This window comes from Zonotrichia albicollis, unplaced genomic scaffold (assembly GCF_047830755.1).
Source record: "Zonotrichia albicollis isolate bZonAlb1 unplaced genomic scaffold, bZonAlb1.hap1 Scaffold_104, whole genome shotgun sequence".
In the NCBI taxonomy this organism is placed as follows: Eukaryota; Metazoa; Chordata; class Aves; order Passeriformes; family Passerellidae; genus Zonotrichia; species Zonotrichia albicollis.
This window is the reverse complement of record NW_027428341.1, coordinates 63,646-81,139: the sequence shown is the minus strand read 5'-3', so window position 1 is coordinate 81,139 and position 17,494 is coordinate 63,646. Positions and strand designations below refer to the sequence as shown.

Here is a 17,494-nt window from a genome sequence, read left to right as displayed (position 1 = left end):
AGTGGTACTTTCTTACTCAATTCAAAGAACTGGCACTCTCCCTTTGACCACAGAGATACAAATATGAACACCCTGCTGTACTCCTGAAAGCCTTTATTGCCTCAAAATTGGCATAAGAGGACTCTGTTTCAACTGACATGTGACATGCCCCTTGGTTTCTGCTGCTGCACTGCACCTTCTGTCATCACATCTTCTACCTCAAGATTTCAGGGAAGAGTTGGACCAGTTGTTTTTTTTATCCTAAAACTCTTTTCTTTTAAACAAGAAAAAGAGTTCACCCATTATTTTAATTGGAAGGTTTTCTCTTACTTTTGGATGTGAAAGTCTCAGTTGGACTTGGAGCGTTTTTCCATATCTAGCTTGCTCATAAATGATTGCTATGCATCAGTAAGATGTTAAAGTCTCCTGTCAGTTTTGATGCCTACTTGTCATTCTTCAGTGCAGGAGGCATCTTTACTGGAATTTATATCAATTTATACATCAAAATAATACAGGATAAGAACAACTAACAATATTTGTATGTCGCACATTGCTGACTGTTGATTGAAGCCAGACATAACAGTGATAAAATTTTGGGTCTACTGATCTCTAACTTCTATCTCCAAGGCATATTCCTTAATGATGTTTTTATAATATCAAGAATATTAATGAATCTGTTTAGAAAGTTTAAAGTAGAGACATGAGTGACAGGTAAGGTAAGAAAGGATGAATACCAGTGAATACTGAAAGTAAAAATCCTGACACAACTGAGGTGCCATAAAAAATAGCACTACTTTTACAGCAATATACTTAAAGCCACACAAGAATCATTTCAGTAACTAACTGGGAAGCGTTTAAGGTTTATGAAAAATAGTGCATATCTGAACAAATTGGATTCCCAAACTTTTGCAGCCCTGACATTTCATAGGTACATAATCTAGAGTCTGCAACTCTTCACAGAACTCACACTAGCAAAATTAATTAATTACCATCTCTGAGGTTATCTTATTGATGTGATTCACAATTTTTCTCCTTTTAACATCAGTAGATTATGCATTAAATCCAGAATATATTGACCGGGGTTCAAATCTTCTCTCCTTCCTCTCCCCACAGTTAAGAATAAGTTAGGGAGAACAAGCCTAATTATTCTACAGCAAGACAGAGTAAACCTAGAAACAATTTACTGAAGAGTTCCAGCCATAGCTTCAAAGAAGATTAAAAATCAATTAAGCACCATAACAAGTTGTCCATCTCCCTAAAGTATGCAGTAATTTCTATCTCTCCAGATTCCAACCATCCATATTAACTAAAGGAATTTCTCCCTGATGCTTCTGTTGTTTCTCCAACTTCACAAAAATGTTAGTTTGAGACATAATGAAGAGCTGACTACTTTCCATTCAAAGGTTAGAAGATAAATGTTTCAGAAAACGTACTTTAGCTGAGAGTGGTAATGCTTTCATAGAACTGTGTCCCATAAAGTGGTGTTGCTCCGTCAACGTGACTGCAGCATGAATAAATGGAAGAGGCAGAAACACTTGGGGATACAGTTTAGTGGTAGACTTGGCAGTGCTGGCCTAATGGTTGGACTTGATGATCTTAGAGATCTTTTCCAACCTTAACAATCCTATGTTTCTATGGGAGGCTTGGAAGAAACCATGACAGTGTAATTAATACCCTTTTCTGCTTGCCACCTGTCAAATAGAAGATTTGAAGTGTTGCTATTGGGAGGATATCTTATAATATACATTAGTGCATGTGGTAATAGCCCAAAAAATATGTTGGTGTGACAGACATCTAGACTAGTTAAAAATACAATGACAAGAAATAACTTGATTATGCATGAACTTCTTCCAGTGTTGGGAAACACTGCAAAATGCTAGGTACCAATAAAAGATTTATTTAGGAGAAAATATATTGCTGGCAATAGGAAAGTGAGTTTATTCACTTAGGTCAATATGATTCATGTGATTAGAGCAGGTTTGCTTGGCTAGGTCCACAACATTTGGCATAAAGTAAAAGTAATGATATTATAGTTGTTCTCACAAGTAGATGTTTAATAAACTATGTCATGTAGGTAGTTTCAACCTATACACAAGAGAAAGATTCAAATAAAAAATAGGTATTGTTTGCTACCAGTGTTTTAAATGCTTTGAAATTCACAGCATCTACTCTGACTGCAAGTGTAACAACCACCTAATATAAATTGCCAAAGTATTTGACTAGTAGCAAAAAAAATCCTGAAAGAAGATACAGACCCGAAGTATCTCATGCTGAGGCCACTTCATATTGAAGAGTTTTTAAGTGCTATTTTTTCTCCCCCCAGCTTCACCTCCATGAGTTAGAGGAACACATAAACCACAGTGTCTGACTTTGCACAGCTGGTTAACCTTGGCTAAGGTCCAAATGCCCACCTAGACACTCACTGCCTACCGCAGTGGGACAGGGAACTAATAGGGTTACAAAATTTGGGGTTGAAGACAGGGAGACAGCTTAGTCATAATCTCATCAGCTCTTAAATAAACTGCAGTATTCAGATTAAGTCCAGGCTGTTGTCTTACTCTGCTTACTCCCCTGATGTCCTGACATCACCTGATGATGTGAGCACACAGTATCTGCAATTCCCTTCAGCCTGGCACCCACTTGCTCCCCCCAACACAGTTATGGGAGAGACAGAGCCCCAGAACAGAGGAGCAGGCATACAACTAATTTCCACATGGAAATACTTTAATTTTACTTTTCTACACCATCTCCTGATAGGAGATCAGCACCCACAGACCTGCTCCCCATTGCAGTTTTCCCATAGCCACCTCATCCCTAGAGCTCTGCCATTTGCTCTGGACTCTCCTGATTCTCCCTCTTCACAGCACTCCTCAGCACTACTTTTAAGCTCTTCAATTTAGCAGAAAAGCCCTCTGTTGGAGGGTTTTAAGAGCATCACAAGACCCTTGACCATTAATGCTGACTATTCCACAAAAGTACCAATTCAATTCACACTCTTCCCTTTTACTTGCACAGACAAGTCACTATCCAGTAATGGCTTCAATCAGCTTCAGAGCACACAGCAATAAGGGTTTAGGAGACACAGGTGTTTGAGCTCATCCTTGATCTTTTCTCTATCAGTACAAAGCATGTTTGCATTGCTTTTACCATGACCCACTTGTAAATATCACCAGTGATACAGGGAGGATGAAGAGATTGTTGAAGTGTTGGAGAGAAGAAAAATAGGGGTGGAAAGAGGAAAGCAGACCTTCCTAACATCATTTTATATGGACATAAAGATACAAGACTGAATGCTGCTGGTCTTAATCCTAGAATCCAGACCACATAACCACAAACTAAGGCATCATGGCTGAATAGTTTGGCCATTAGCAGGCCACAGAAAGCAAATGCATCAGAGGATTTTGTTCCAGTCTGTTGTTGCTGCTGCAGGGATACTTATGGGAAAAGGAAGAGAGGATTAGCTAATTGTTGACCTCAGTACTCATTCAGTTATAGAGCGAATTGAAAACTGACCCTCCAAAATTTCTTCTTTTGAAAATGCAGCTGTGTCAACCTAAAATTGCTGGGAGCAAATTGGTATCTCTAGCTTAAAAGAAAATTTAAGAATAATTATAAGTTGTACATGTTTTTCTTTCAGATTTGTAATAAACACTAAAATGCTCAGCGTTTACATTCAAATGGAAACTGTCTCAGTTTATCAAATCAAATATTTTCATTGTCTGATTTCAAGTATTATTTTGCTCCATTTCCCAAACAAGTTATTTATTTTCCACACTGGATGAACATTTTACTAAACAAAAATATTCTTTATTCAATAAAAAGGGGCAACTTTAAGGATTTGTCCTAATAATCGTTCTGTGTTTCTCCTTTACGTTTCTAATTCTCAATGCTCCTGCTAGAGTAAAATGCATACAAATCTTCACTGATCTGCTTTCCTCTGTCTGGATTATTTTCAGAGCCTGCTTGCTTATTTCTAAACTGCTGTGTTAGTTTTGCCATGGAGGGAGGGAGAGCAGGACAAAATTTATAACAACATTCTCTTTGGGATGCTGTTCTCATAATGAACACGAATTGCTCTCATTTATCATCTTGTGATGTAATCATATAAAAGCCTTTCCCGTCCTCATCCCTATAAGGTAACTGTTTTGCTGTATTGGATTATAATGACAAATGACAAAATCTTTTGCATGACTTCAACTGTTCAAGTCTGAAGGGATTTTTACTCCGTAATGCCACTGTGGACTTCCAGTGGATGCAACCCATGCTGAAAGCTACAGGTGGAAGTGTACAGTACACCAGCAACTTAACTATGCTGTGATGGCTCTTAGAAGGGCAAAAAGAGAAACAAACCAACCCAAACAAACAAACACAACAGTGATCTTTAGTACAACCCAAAATTTTAAACACCATAGGGAGTAAATTGTGGCTGCATATTGCATCTGAATAGGGCATAAATCCAAGGATTCTACTTTTAGGATGTTTTATTCAATAAACAAAACCAGTTGGATTTCTCACTATATCAACGTTCATAGGGTACAAATTACCATGGAGTTATCTACAGGATTCATTTGCTTCATGTCTTTTGGAGTCTAATAAATCCATTCTATTCAGAGCTGCCAAAACATGCAGAGTTCCTGTAACAAGTGATGCAAGTTAAGGATGCTCAGCAATACAACATCATTGTCTACCATTTCTCAGGAACCTACTGTGTTGGTATTTCCAGTAGAAGAGGCAGAAATCTTCCCCAGTGTTCCAGGAGAAAACTTCACCATTTCATGTTTCCCCAGAGCATGGCAGCAATTTAAAATTCATGATGTACTATTTGCAAATAGTTAAGTACATAATTAATACTCCCTTTGAACTTAGAACATTTGCTCTGTTGAGCACAGAATTTGACACATGAGCGAACTGCCTTTTCAGGAAAATCAAGGACAGCCACTTCCATAAGACACACGATCTGCAGGAGTCCTCAACAAGCACCACAAAGAAGTTGAGGTATGCTTTTCCTTTTGTCTTCCACAAGTTTTTTCTGGAGATTTTGATTAAGTACCATGCACTCTCACGTCCTTACACATCGAGTGACAGAAGAGTTGAGTCATCTTTCTAGTATCATTCTTTTCTTCATTTATGCTGCCTGTTCTGTACACGACTAAATATTCAAATTACTTATAGACTGTACTGTTTTCTTTATTAAAACGAATAGTGATACATTTAAAATACATTTAATCTAAATCACATTGTAACACCTACTTCCCATTGAAATAATTGAAATATATTGCAAAAAAATTATACATATCTACTCTGTATTTCATTAAAGAATTTTGCAGGCTTAATCAGCCTTGAATACACCTGTGCTTCAGTTCTCCACAAAATTAAAATAAAATGGTACCATATTACTCTAATTATAATATTGACCTAAAATCAGCCACCAGCTCTACTGAATTCAGTGAATGTAATGGTGAGGGTACTGTGATTTTTTTTTATATTATTTGCTGGGGAGAGAAATAGTTGGCAAAGAAAAAGTTGATCTCTTACAACCATGAAGAAGAAATGTTATGTTTTCTATACTTACCCCCCAAATAAACATAACAGCAAAACTCTTGCTTGTAACTTAGATGCTTCTCTATTAAAATGACTGAACAATTAGTTTCTCCCACACTTTAAAGGCTCTGCTTTTGGAGGTGCCAAGCAGCAAAGTGACAGAAAATTGCAGGTCTTCCATGAAATCTCCTTTGCCCCCTACTATTTTGGCTTTTTTATTGAGTGTTTTTAATCCCATGGCAAGCAGCACATCAATGACACTATTTAATTTACAGTTGAACAGACTAGGAAATAGGAACAGGAGTACCATAGCTCTTATCTGATGTTAATCTCCTGCTACCAAAGACAAAGTTTCACCACACATACCCAGAGACTTTCAGTTCATTGATTGATATTGATAATACATTACTGCAGAGTGGACATATGGAAGAAAACCACAGGGACACAAACACAGGGCTCAAAGCAACTCTAAGTGACACAGTCCATCCCCTGTCCCAGTTCAAGTCATCTACAGAAGCCTTAACAGGTTATGTCTAAATAATTCCTTAAATCCCCAAATGGAGTTTTTCCAGTTCAGCTAAGCATTTTATTGTTGAGTCGAAATATACATAATAAATACAAGTCCTTTCATGCTTAAACCAGACCACCATGGCCATTGTTTGAATTCAGTACCATAAAATGCTCCTTTTCTTAGCAGAGGCTTTTTATGTACCTGAAGAGTGCCACAAGCTCCATCAAAGTCTTCTCTGTAAATTAACCAATTTACAGAGAAGTTTATTCCGTTTTTCCACTGAAATCACAATTTCTGCATGTCCTGTTTCTTTCTGCAGGCTCTGTCCTGTAGCTCCATGAAAGCCTATGGGTCCACAGTGACAACCTGCAACAAACTGTCAACAAATATTTGTCACATCACAAAAATGCATAAAAAATCACTGTGGAAATAATATCTGGCTCAGCTATTCTTTCCCATAAGGGACAGATACAAAACCCTGCATAGAGGAGTATGTGAAGCACTTCATCAACATTAATTTTTAACTTAATTTTATTAATTCACTTTGATGGAAATATTTAATTAGCTACTAAGAAGTAAAGGAGGTTTGGGATCCAAAAAACATGTTTTTGGATGACTTTCCATTTCAGGGAGTTCACATTCTGCCTACTCCAGCTGTTGGCACTACCAGGTATTTGTCAGGGATTCCAGGCTGTTCTCAGTACTGTACAGGACTCTCAGTGGGTACAAAGGGCTGGAAACAACTCACACATAAACAGAGTCCAAAAAAAATCCTTTCAGATTTTCAGAACTCTGCAGTACCTGTGTCATGTTATTCTGTTGAAGCAATGCACTTCTGTAAGAAATAAAAGATGTTGTTTAGCTATCACTCAAAGTCCTAATTGAAATTTGGAATCCAAGACATTTGGAATTATTTTTCTGGTTGAGTTATGAAGGTACACTTAGCTGTGGATAAGTTACCCTTTATCTTTGGCTGAAAGCTTTGTATAACAAATTATGCTCAAACTAATATATTTTCTTTAAATGCCATCTACTTTTTCCACAACTGTCTTTAAGGCTGCCACTCTTTCCAAGTAAGTGATTATCTGACCTTCTTCTAAAATTTTTCTTTTGTTATAAGCAGTTTTTAATGGTCATATTTATGATTATAATGTATTCTTATCATAACATTCAGGCACTTGACATTCTTATAACATTGTCATTTTGTAGCATAAGAACCCAATATTGAAATTAACTGGAGGCTGACAAAACACATATTTTTACAAATCTCTCTCTATGGCCTGTGCAAAGCATCACAGTAGTTTCTCACATTCTGCCCATCTTCTTTCCTGCTTGGGGAGGGATGGAGGTTTTGCAGGATATCTCAGTTTTTGAGTCACGGCCCCCCTGAGATTTGCATTGACAATCTTTGTAAGAGATCACTCCCCCTGTCTTGGTCTTTTCTTTTAGTGTCACCTGCTCTTCAGCCACAGCCAGATCTGAAGCAAAGCATGGTAAGGATATCTTACAAAAAACACCTCAATTTTTTAAAACCTGATACTGCCTCTTACTCTGTCACCTGGGGGCCACAAGCAGCCAAAACTCACGTCTGCACAGGCCAGGTGCTCTCACTCCTCACAGCTTTAATTTGTTTTGCCTCCTTAAGTCCCCAGAGAAGGTCAAAATGAATGGCATTGACCCCAGGCAGGCAAAATGTCAAAATCTCATTAACTTCATTGTTTCAGCGCTTGGAGATTTTCATTAATTACCCTTTTGTGCCTCTGGTGTCAGCAAGAAGTGTCCTGTGGGTTGTTCAGAACTTCGGGAGCTGACAGATCATCAAAGATATCCTTATAAAGCTAATACCATAGAATAATTGTGGCTCCCATACCACAACAGTTTCAATTTTAGTGAGAACAGTTCCTGTGGCAGTTGATTTAGGTTCATAATTCATAGTTTTATATTCATGATTCCTTATTAGTACCTGATTTTTCAGATACTCTTCTCAGCACCTTGGAAAGTCAGTTCCTGTTTCTTTCACTGGAACATCATCTGCCCTTAAGCTGATGGAATCCATGAATATGATTTCTGAGGCTTATGTCTAGCAACATGTCAAAGGAATCAAAAAACAAGATGTTTCTTATGTGAATAAACAGAACAGTGCAAAGTTATTATGTAGTCCAAAGCAAAACCAGCTATTGGCTGAACTAATTAAGGAAGCTGGAAATATGAAAATACCTTTCCTCACTTCATAGCAAGCAATTTGGTTCTGCTCAGCAATTCCATAACAGCCATACCATTATCTCATGAAATCAACAGCTTGGCCTTTCATACCATTGCATGTAATATGCTCACTCTTCACTTGCTGATGTGAAGCAGTTCCCAGGCAGAAGAACACAAAACTTAAATTTTTCATTATTTGCCTGCAGGCTAAAAAAAGAGACTAATAAATTATAGAATTTGTAAAAATGATTCTGTTTTTACTGTTTTTCAGGAACATGGATCTCATTTTGACATTTTAAGTTCAATGTGTGTGAGATATCACATGGAGTTGGCTGACTGAGTATTTTGGGGCTGCTTTGAAAAAATGGTCCAAAGTAGGAGAAAAGTACTTAAGAAGCAGGATTAGCATCAGAATTTTTGGACTATTACAACCTTTTAGAAAAATCAGATTATACAGATGTTTTTCAGGCTTTCGGGAAAAGTTGTTCTAAAATGGCATCCTTATTTGTGCAAGGAAAGACAATTTCGAGATCTAGTTCTAAATCTTGTTACAGTTTTAAAAAAAGATAAATCTACAAAAAGATACATTTTTTACTATTAAGCACTGTAAATAATGATCAAGTCAACTTTAAACCCTTTTTAAATGTGGTGATCAATGACAGAATCCACAGCATGAAGCTGAGTCAGAGATGTTTGTGGTTCAAGTTAAGCCGGGAAAAAGGGCTTTGCCATAGGTATTGAAAGCTGTGATATGAATTTCCTAGGATTTTATTAAATACCAGGAGGTAACGAGAAAAAGAACAGAAAAGTGAAAAGAGAAAAAATGTAAATAATATCTAGTATAGAGACGCAAATGAAAACAAACTTATATTTTCAGGAAAATTCAAACACCAAATTGAACTGGTGTGAAGTACCTCTTTAGACAAAAGAGAGGTGGAGAGGAAGAACAGGTAACAGATAAATGAAAAATAGGTAAAGGACACAGAAACAGCTTTGGCCAGACACAGACACATCTATGCCCTCCTTGCCCTCCAAGGAAGGGCTAAGTCCTTGAGGTCATTCTCATCATCCTCCCGCCATGTCTGAGCAAACCTCAGCACTGGAAGGGAACCTTTGGAGCTCTCGCTGGGTGTTGTAACCACCTAGCAGGTACCTAAAGGATTTTCACTTACAGCCCAGGAAATCAGCTGTCCAGCATCCTCTGCAGTTATCCATGTAGCCTGTGACTGAAGTCAGGCAGGAAAGCCAATGCCTGAGCCTCGCCCAGGCTTGGTACCATATTCTGTGCACAGACACCTCATATACCTCTCAGAGCCATCTGCAGGCATTCACTTGCTCCTTGGCACCAAAAAGTAGAGGTGAAGTCACTGCTTTTGCATTGCACCTCATTTCACACATTCCAAGGACGATGGTGAGAGAAAGTGCTTTTTCTACTGCAAAAAATTTATCAGTATCTGGTACTCCAATTACTGCCAAAGGCCATGTTTTCAATATCTGCCCAAATCATTGAAGAACTACTTGACAAAGAAGTGCTACTGCTGAAAAGAATGGTGTGGAAGAGATTAACTGGTCACCAAATGGACTGAGTGAAGCATTCAATAAATGGTACAGAGGACTGGCCCTGCCTGAGAGGCACTGTAGATGAAACTGAAATAAGGTATTTCCACTCATCTTAAGGACCTTTTACAGCACATCTTCAGCACCCCAGAGAAACCCTTCTTACAGTTGACTCTGTTCCAGCTGCAGGATGGGAGTTTGTGTGTTTATTCAGATCTAGTTACTAAGAAGGTTTGAGTCTTTAAATTAAAAAAAAATCCACTTGCCTAATGTCTTCAGTTGGGTAGCCAACAGAATCCATAGATTAAAGCTAATATGTCTGTATATTGGAGTATTTTATTCCAGTTCTATAGCATCATCTCATTGTGAAAGTCTTAGTGTTATTTAATGAGTACAGTTTTTTTAAATATCCTTTCTTTGAAATATTCACTTACCCCATCTCCTGAAATACCAGCTACAGAATCTACTAGTTGTTACTGAACATTCACAAATAAAGCAAGGTGTAAGAAAATCAAAACACATAGACCTGGTTAGCTTTGTACAGGCCATGAGTGATAGATATTGTGTTTTAAGTCAAAACAGCACACTACAATACTCAGAGAAATCTATAAAACAGAGCCAAAGAGATATTTATGTTATTTCTTCACCCTAAGGATCAACTGTCTTTCCTAGCAGATTTCCCTCCAGCCTGTTCTTAAAGGGAGTCTGACAGATTCCAGCATTCTCCTGGCAATCTATTTCAGCACTTCATTGCTTTGTTAAAAGAATATGTCGCATCCTGAAGTCAATTCCTCGACTTAGTATTCTCTGTCTTTGAAAAGCATCAGATGTGGAAATTAAATTGATTTTCCTTCTTGTCTCTCCTTCTTTTTGCAGTTTTGAATTGGAAACCTGCGGGAAGAGATTGAAAAAAATTGTAAAAAATGAGAAATATGTAGTAAATTCTATTACTTCATCTAGTCAATCTTAGATCTGACATGATTCTATGGTTTATTTATATACTTTTTTTTTTTTTGGTCATTCATACACTTACTAAATTTAATACCCATACAAGCTACATCTCTGCAGTGGAGGTTGTGCCACCACAGGATGTTATTACTTCATATATCTGAGGGGTAGTGGATTAGTTTATATACACTATAATGTGATGCTTGCTTTACCACAACACCATGACTCATGTTCATCTTGTGAACCTTTGTAATTAATAATCTCCTCTGCAGTGTTCCTGCATTATTCTCCATTCTGCACCTGTACATAATTATCCTGATCTATATTTGCATTTCTCTCAGCTAAATTGCATTCTACTTCTTTCTAAACCACTGCTCTTTAAGAAAAATAAAAAAGAAAAAGAAAAAACTCTACTCCTATCCTTCAACAAGTTTGGAATCCTTAGGAACTCTAGCTCTGGTAACTTCTATGTTTAAGGACTCTTCCTGGAAAGATAAATCTTTGCAGTCCTTTCACATCTTAGTCTCATTTTCCAAAGAGTCCTCCTTCAAAAAATCTGGGAAGGAGGAAAAAAATCCCAAACTGATGAAGTTGCATGTGTGTATCAGATGACATTCATATCACATGAAGTATGAAATTAAATATACAGGCTATATGTATGCTAGAGCAATACTTTTTAATTCAGTCCTGAGAATTAAACTAAAAGCAGATTTTGTAGACAAAGGTTATTTTGTTCCACCCACAAACTACATATAAAGTCTTTCCTGGTATTCCTCAATCAAATGATCCATCCGTTGAAGACAATCAGAAAATGGTTATTTTCAAGCAGTGAATACACTAATGTACCACTTGTTTGAACGCATAAGAAAAATAAAACCTCCAACTATAATAACTATGGAATGGACTTTTTAATTCTTATGATGATTTCTCTTATTTTGTAAGGGGAATCTCATCCAGTTTAAGAGTGACATTTTACTTTACATGCCAAAAGGAATGTGAGTACTGAGTATATCTCACCTTCAAACAGAGGAGGCAGGGACAGAAAAACTGATTATGAGTTCTGAACAAAACATGATCCACTTCAGGTAAAATTCTACATAAAAAATGCCTTTTTTCCTTTCATTAAAATTTATTCAAAGAACAGATGGGTATGGAGTTTTTTAACATTTAAAATGGTCTCTTAGGTGTTTAGAAGCAATGATACATGGAAGCTTGTCAACAAATGGCCTAGGGGGTAAAGAAGCTTGACGGCAACAGAGGACCAAATATTCTTTTAAATACTTTCAGAAACAGGCAAAACATTTTTTAGACACACAGGACACATAAAAGCAAACTCTACATTGTATTTTTTTGTAATTTAAATGTGTGGCTTCCTTAACAGTGAGGAAAAGTGTTTTCTTCTTGGATTCTACTTCTGGTTTTCTCTACAGATAACTTCTATTTGTGCTATTCTTCCACAATTCCTTTTCACATATTAGCAACATCAGTAGAAAGGAGACCTAGTGAGCTGAAATATTTGTTCCTCAGGCAGCAAGTAGAGGAGCCCTGCATTCAGTGCAGACCAAACCCCTGAGCTCCTGTGTGTGAATGGAACGCACTCCAGAATAAAGTCTCACAAATTGACTCCAGAAATATCTTAGCCATGGCTAGTTTTTTTTTAAGCTGCTCATGATTTCTCTTTAGTATAGTCTGTCTCATCCAAAGGAATAAAATTTTCCTGGTCAACAACAGCAGTGGGATGGGCTGTTTAAGTGGATGACTTGGATGTGTTGAGGGCAACCGCGCCTAAAAGAAGGCACAAGAGTGAAATCCTTGGATATTTCTGCTTCATACATGAGTGGTGACAAATGTGAGTTATGTGTGAATGCAATCCCTGTTCTCTCTCCACTAAAGACAAAAGTCCTTTTTCTTTCAGAAAAAAGTCTCTGCGCTCCTGCAGAATCATCAGGACTTCTGGTGAGCAGTGGTCTTGAGCATGTGCACATGCTGGCAGGCTGTAGTGAAGAATAAACCTTGAATCAAATCAAATCTTTCCAGCAGGGATATCTAGGAAAGTCACAAGGATCACTGAAGTTCCATTTCTTCCCAGAAGACACCCAAAAACATTAGCAGCAAATTACTGCAACATCAATATTAATTTTGGGAACACTAGGAATCCTTCCAGCGCTTTGGCTACACTTAAGATTGTCATACTGTAAGAAACATACTTGTTTAAAAAATAGTAAAAAGTAATCACAGTGGGTATGGAAAAAGCAATATTCTTGAGGCACAATGAAAGTTGTTATTCATTTGAGGTATACACCTTCTTAAAGATCTTTTTTTTTACACACTCAAGAAAAGCATGCAGATGTTACCACAGAGCCATGAAAATATTTCACTATTTTAAGGGGTTAATGGAAGGCAAAACAAAGCAGCTGTAACTTTAAATCCTGATAATTTAAAAGATGTTGCTCTGTCATTATTACAACTCATAAAAAATGTATTGTTACCATAACAACCACCTCATCACATGTGAGACTGCCTGCAAAACTCAAGCTTTCTTTAATCAGACAGACACATGGGCCCAACCCTGAAAATATTTCACTGATACATTCATGACATTTACTCTCTTGTAAAATGAACTTTAATGCACACAATGATTTTTTAACAATCATTATTGTAAGGAAAAAAAAAACCCACACACGATTACCAGAAGGCTCAAACAGATTCTGCTTCTCCTCCTAGGAATAGGGTCGATGAATGCATTCAGTGTACATTCTCTTCGTTGCCATCATTTTCCTGGGGGTGCACCATGTATCATTTGAGTAACGCTGCACATAAATCCCAGATGGTGGCAGGACTTGCAAATGATCTAACGTGGCAGTCCCTACCTACATGCAAGGATTCATTGAAGAGAATTGCATTTTAATGGCAGTAGAACGTGCACCACCTGGCTCCATCTGATAAAAAGCCCACACAAAAGAGCAACCACATTTCCCATCCTGTAGGCCTGAGAGTGGTGGCTGAGTACAGGACCTGCTGCTAAAGTTGAAACATGGAGCTGGCTGGAAGGATGGCCATCCAGAGGGATGGGCAGCACGTCCCCATGCGCTGTGGCAGGCCATTCCACAGCTGCTGTGCAGCACAGGTGTCTGGTGAGACAGACAGCAGTGCATTCACACTGCTCCTGGCTGCCCAAAAGTCATCTCTGCAGCAGCAGCCGCCTCACTCCTGTCCCAGACCTCCACAGGAGCAGATTCCTCCTTGGGCTGAAGCCCTCAGCCTGAATGAGCCAGCATCAAGGGAGTTACACCTGAAGTCCCATTCCCAGGGGAGCCTAATCTCCAAATTAATAGGTATCTGGGGACGTTGGCTGAGCTTAGAACAAAAATTTCGGCTTTGATTAAGCAGGGCTTAAGTTACACCCTCCAAATTTTAGTTTCCACAAACTGAAGTTTTCCTACAAAATCTTATTTTCTTGGATTTTTGTCAGTCAGTTCTCCTCTGCCACACAAATGATGCTTAATGTGCTACATTTGATTAAAAATGTAATAAATATATCCTTTCTTTCCATATGGGTATTTTCTTCAAGTTTTGCTAACTTTCAATCTTAATTGTTCTTAAGTGATGTTCAACAAGTAAATGCATACCTTTTTAACATATCCTCTTGTTTAATCATGGTTTAATCTGATTTTCTGCTTCAGATTTTAGGGGTCAAAGTACTTGGTTCAAATCCTAGAGCAAACTTGTTTTCTGTGCTTCCTTTGCTTTGTGTTTCCTGATTTTTTTTCCAGGTTGTCCCTAAACTTGCTCAATGTGCTCATACAGTCACTGGTGCTAAGTGCCCAAACTAGCTGTGTAAGTGGAATGTTGTGCACTTGTCATTATAGCATTCAGGCATCAGCAAATATCCCTCATGAAAAAGGAACAGCCCAGAAATATGTTTCTCCTTCAACTGAAATCCTATTGTATTCTGCTACTACCTTTTTTTCCCCCCATAGTTCCACAGACTGGACTAAACTTACCTGTAAAAAGAGAAGGAAACAAGAAAACAGCACAGAGAATTTATATGGTTCAGAGGAATATGTGCCTAATGTCAGAGAATGGTGGATTAGAGAAACCAGAGGTCTGACTCACTCTGGCAGTTCCTGACTTTCCTCTGTTTTTCTAGAGAAATGCACAAACACTTGGTGAAACGCCAGTCCTTGGCATGCACCTGCCTCACTGATAGCTCCCACACACACTGGGGAGGTGGGGATTACGTTGGGAAAGATTTAAAGGAAAAGAGGAAGAGAAAAAAAGAGGATGATAGGACAAAACCATGAGTGAATCCCGCCCACAGGTTCAGGGAATGGTTAAAGGCATTCTAAGGAAGAAAGATGCAATCCTCAGCCACCAATAAACCATTTCTCTCACGAGCCACTGCTAGAAAACACATGCTGAGTCACGGGCTCTATAAGCAGTAATTTTAGGAGAGATGATTGGATAGTGTGAATGGTCCCTTAAAACACTAATCTGCTTTGGAAATATTTTAGGTCATTCAAGGAATACAGAAAACAATCTTCCCTGAAACCCATCTGTCTGTCCAGACAGCTTTGGACCACAAAGAATTAGTTGTTTATTTTGCTCATATTTCTATTAAAAGGTTATATGTTAAACTTAGTTCTAAGGAGAGGAAAAATAATGGCACTCAGCCTCCATCCCCAAATGAGTCCCTCCTAGAATTGTTTCATGTTAAATGTCGAGACTGTTATGCAATTATATTTCAGATTCACACACAGACGTACTGTACTTGCATATTTAACTATGTTTTCCTGTACAAGACCTGCTTTCTGTCTTTTGGACTGATTCACTGGCTGAAATGTCCCTTCTGGCCACATTTAAAATCTTGATTATAATCCTTGATGAAACAGTGAAGTGAACAATCCTTGTATTTAATCATAATAAATTAAACTAATGAGCTTTCCTGGCAGATTTATTACTTCTCCTATGGATGAAATTCCACTGGCTGATTTTATGCAAGCCAAAGAAAGTCTTATATAAGGGGAGGGAGTGGGGGAAGGGGTGCATAATATTTTACTTGAAAACTGAACATTCCCTATACATTCCTAAGAACAACTAGGTTTGTGATTTTTTCCTTCACACTTGTATGAGAACCAGAGAGGAAGAGTCAAAGACAAAGTTCAGGGACTCAGCAGTGGGATGGAGAGGTGTGGGATAGTGCCAGGAATGGTTTTAGCCAGTAGCAGTCCTATCTGACACAAGGAGATAGGCTTTAGCTCTTTGCCATTGCATTCACGTAGTACAATACAGTGCTTTTGGCAGCACTCTAAAATATATACTACAAAATTGCATGTACTTATCTAAGACTATACATGAAAAAAAGGTAATATTTTCACTTAAATCCAAGAAGATATTGAAGTACTTTTCCTTTTTCATCAGGGAAAGCAGCTTAGGATGGGGTCTGGTCTTGACTCCGCAGAGATTTTTCTCTGTAATACAAAGACAAAGCCTGGATCCTGAGCTGTAAGTAGAATCAGATAGGAGGGCTTTCCTCCTTGAGTTTCCTGGTCCCTTTCAAAAGTAGGCACAAGACAAGAAGTATCCCCCTCTTCACATTTGTCTCAGGGCTGTACTAATGTTGGCTGATAGCAAACCAGAAGAAGACATACCACAAAGTAAGGAGACACATTGTCCAAGAGAGCTGTGACCATGCATGAACTCAGATGGGTGATTGTTAGCAACAGGATTGCAGAAGGTGTAGCAATAAACAACGTTCAGTGCATGAAAGGGCACAAAAATCTCCATATCCAAGTAATAGTAATTTGCCCTTGCAATTCTTTCCCTTCTTTTTCTCCTGACAATCAGATAAAGTGTGGGAGGCCATCTGTCTGCAAGAAGACAATCATGGCTCTGCCATCCCCAGTAGGGTGAACTTAGTCACTGCTCAAGGAGAATCACAGGTCTGAGTCAATTACTGCAGATTTCTACACACAACATGCTTGCTTCTTTGCTCCACTCAGATAGAAAACTATTTTTAAATGCAATCCTATGACTTTGTTTTCAGACCTCTTGTAATAAAACAGGAATTGCTTAATGTTTCTAGTTCTGAAATTTTAGTCATTCTTGCACCATCACTTTAGACCATGTAGTGCCGGTCCAAGGACATGGCTAAAATTTGTTGATGTGCCTTCCAAAGACCAGTCAATTTGTAAGCACTTTGTTAAAAGAAATGAAAAATGTTGTTTTCTGTTGCAGATAAAACTTGTTCCAGACACCAGCAGCAAACTCGGGCATCAAAGAATTTCTGGTCCAGTGGAGCCCTCACAAGCCTAATCAATACTTCAATTGGATACTGCCTGGCAGGGCACCATCTCTGTAATAATCTTCTGACTTCCTTCTCATTCTGTGAAATATCAGGTGAGAAAAATTCCCAATCCAGAAACAAACCAAGACACAGAGATATACAGCACAAGCAACAGTGGGAGAGCTGGGCAGCTGCTTCATCGCAGGGTTACAGGCTGCTGGCATTTGACTGACATTCCTACAGCAAAAGACAAACAAGCTCTGGCTACTAACATTCATTTTTCTCTCTCCTGCATACCTCTCTCAGAAGTGGCAAGCCTCTGATAATTGCTTCTGGATTCTCCCCTAAGAAATGGGTAAGTGCACTGTGCAAATGCAAACACAACAGAAAGAGAAGAAATTATATTAAATTCCAGTGTTCTTACTTTCTTCTTGTCTAGGTTAGCTGCTGCTGGGTGAGTATGGATTCAG

At 38.2% G+C, this 17,494-nt stretch overlaps 1 protein-coding gene across 8 annotated transcripts in view; it reads right to left on the bottom strand.

Moving 5' to 3' along the window:
- Positions 1-5,421: 5,421 nt before the first annotated feature.
- The window catches only part of LOC141727343 (N(6)-adenine-specific methyltransferase METTL4-like), a 52,683-nt gene continuing 40,610 nt past the window's right edge, over positions 5,422-17,494 (bottom strand). For 4 of the 8 annotated variants that reach the window (XR_012578361.1, XR_012578367.1, XR_012578366.1 and 1 more), the window contains one exon: positions 5,422-10,681. The gene's annotated coding sequence lies outside the window, so the exon portion shown is untranslated. Of the gene's footprint in view, positions 10,682-13,427; positions 13,609-17,321; positions 17,389-17,494 lie in introns of all 8 variants that reach the window. The other 4 variants (XR_012578364.1, XR_012578369.1, XR_012578363.1 and 1 more) reach the window with 2 other exon arrangements.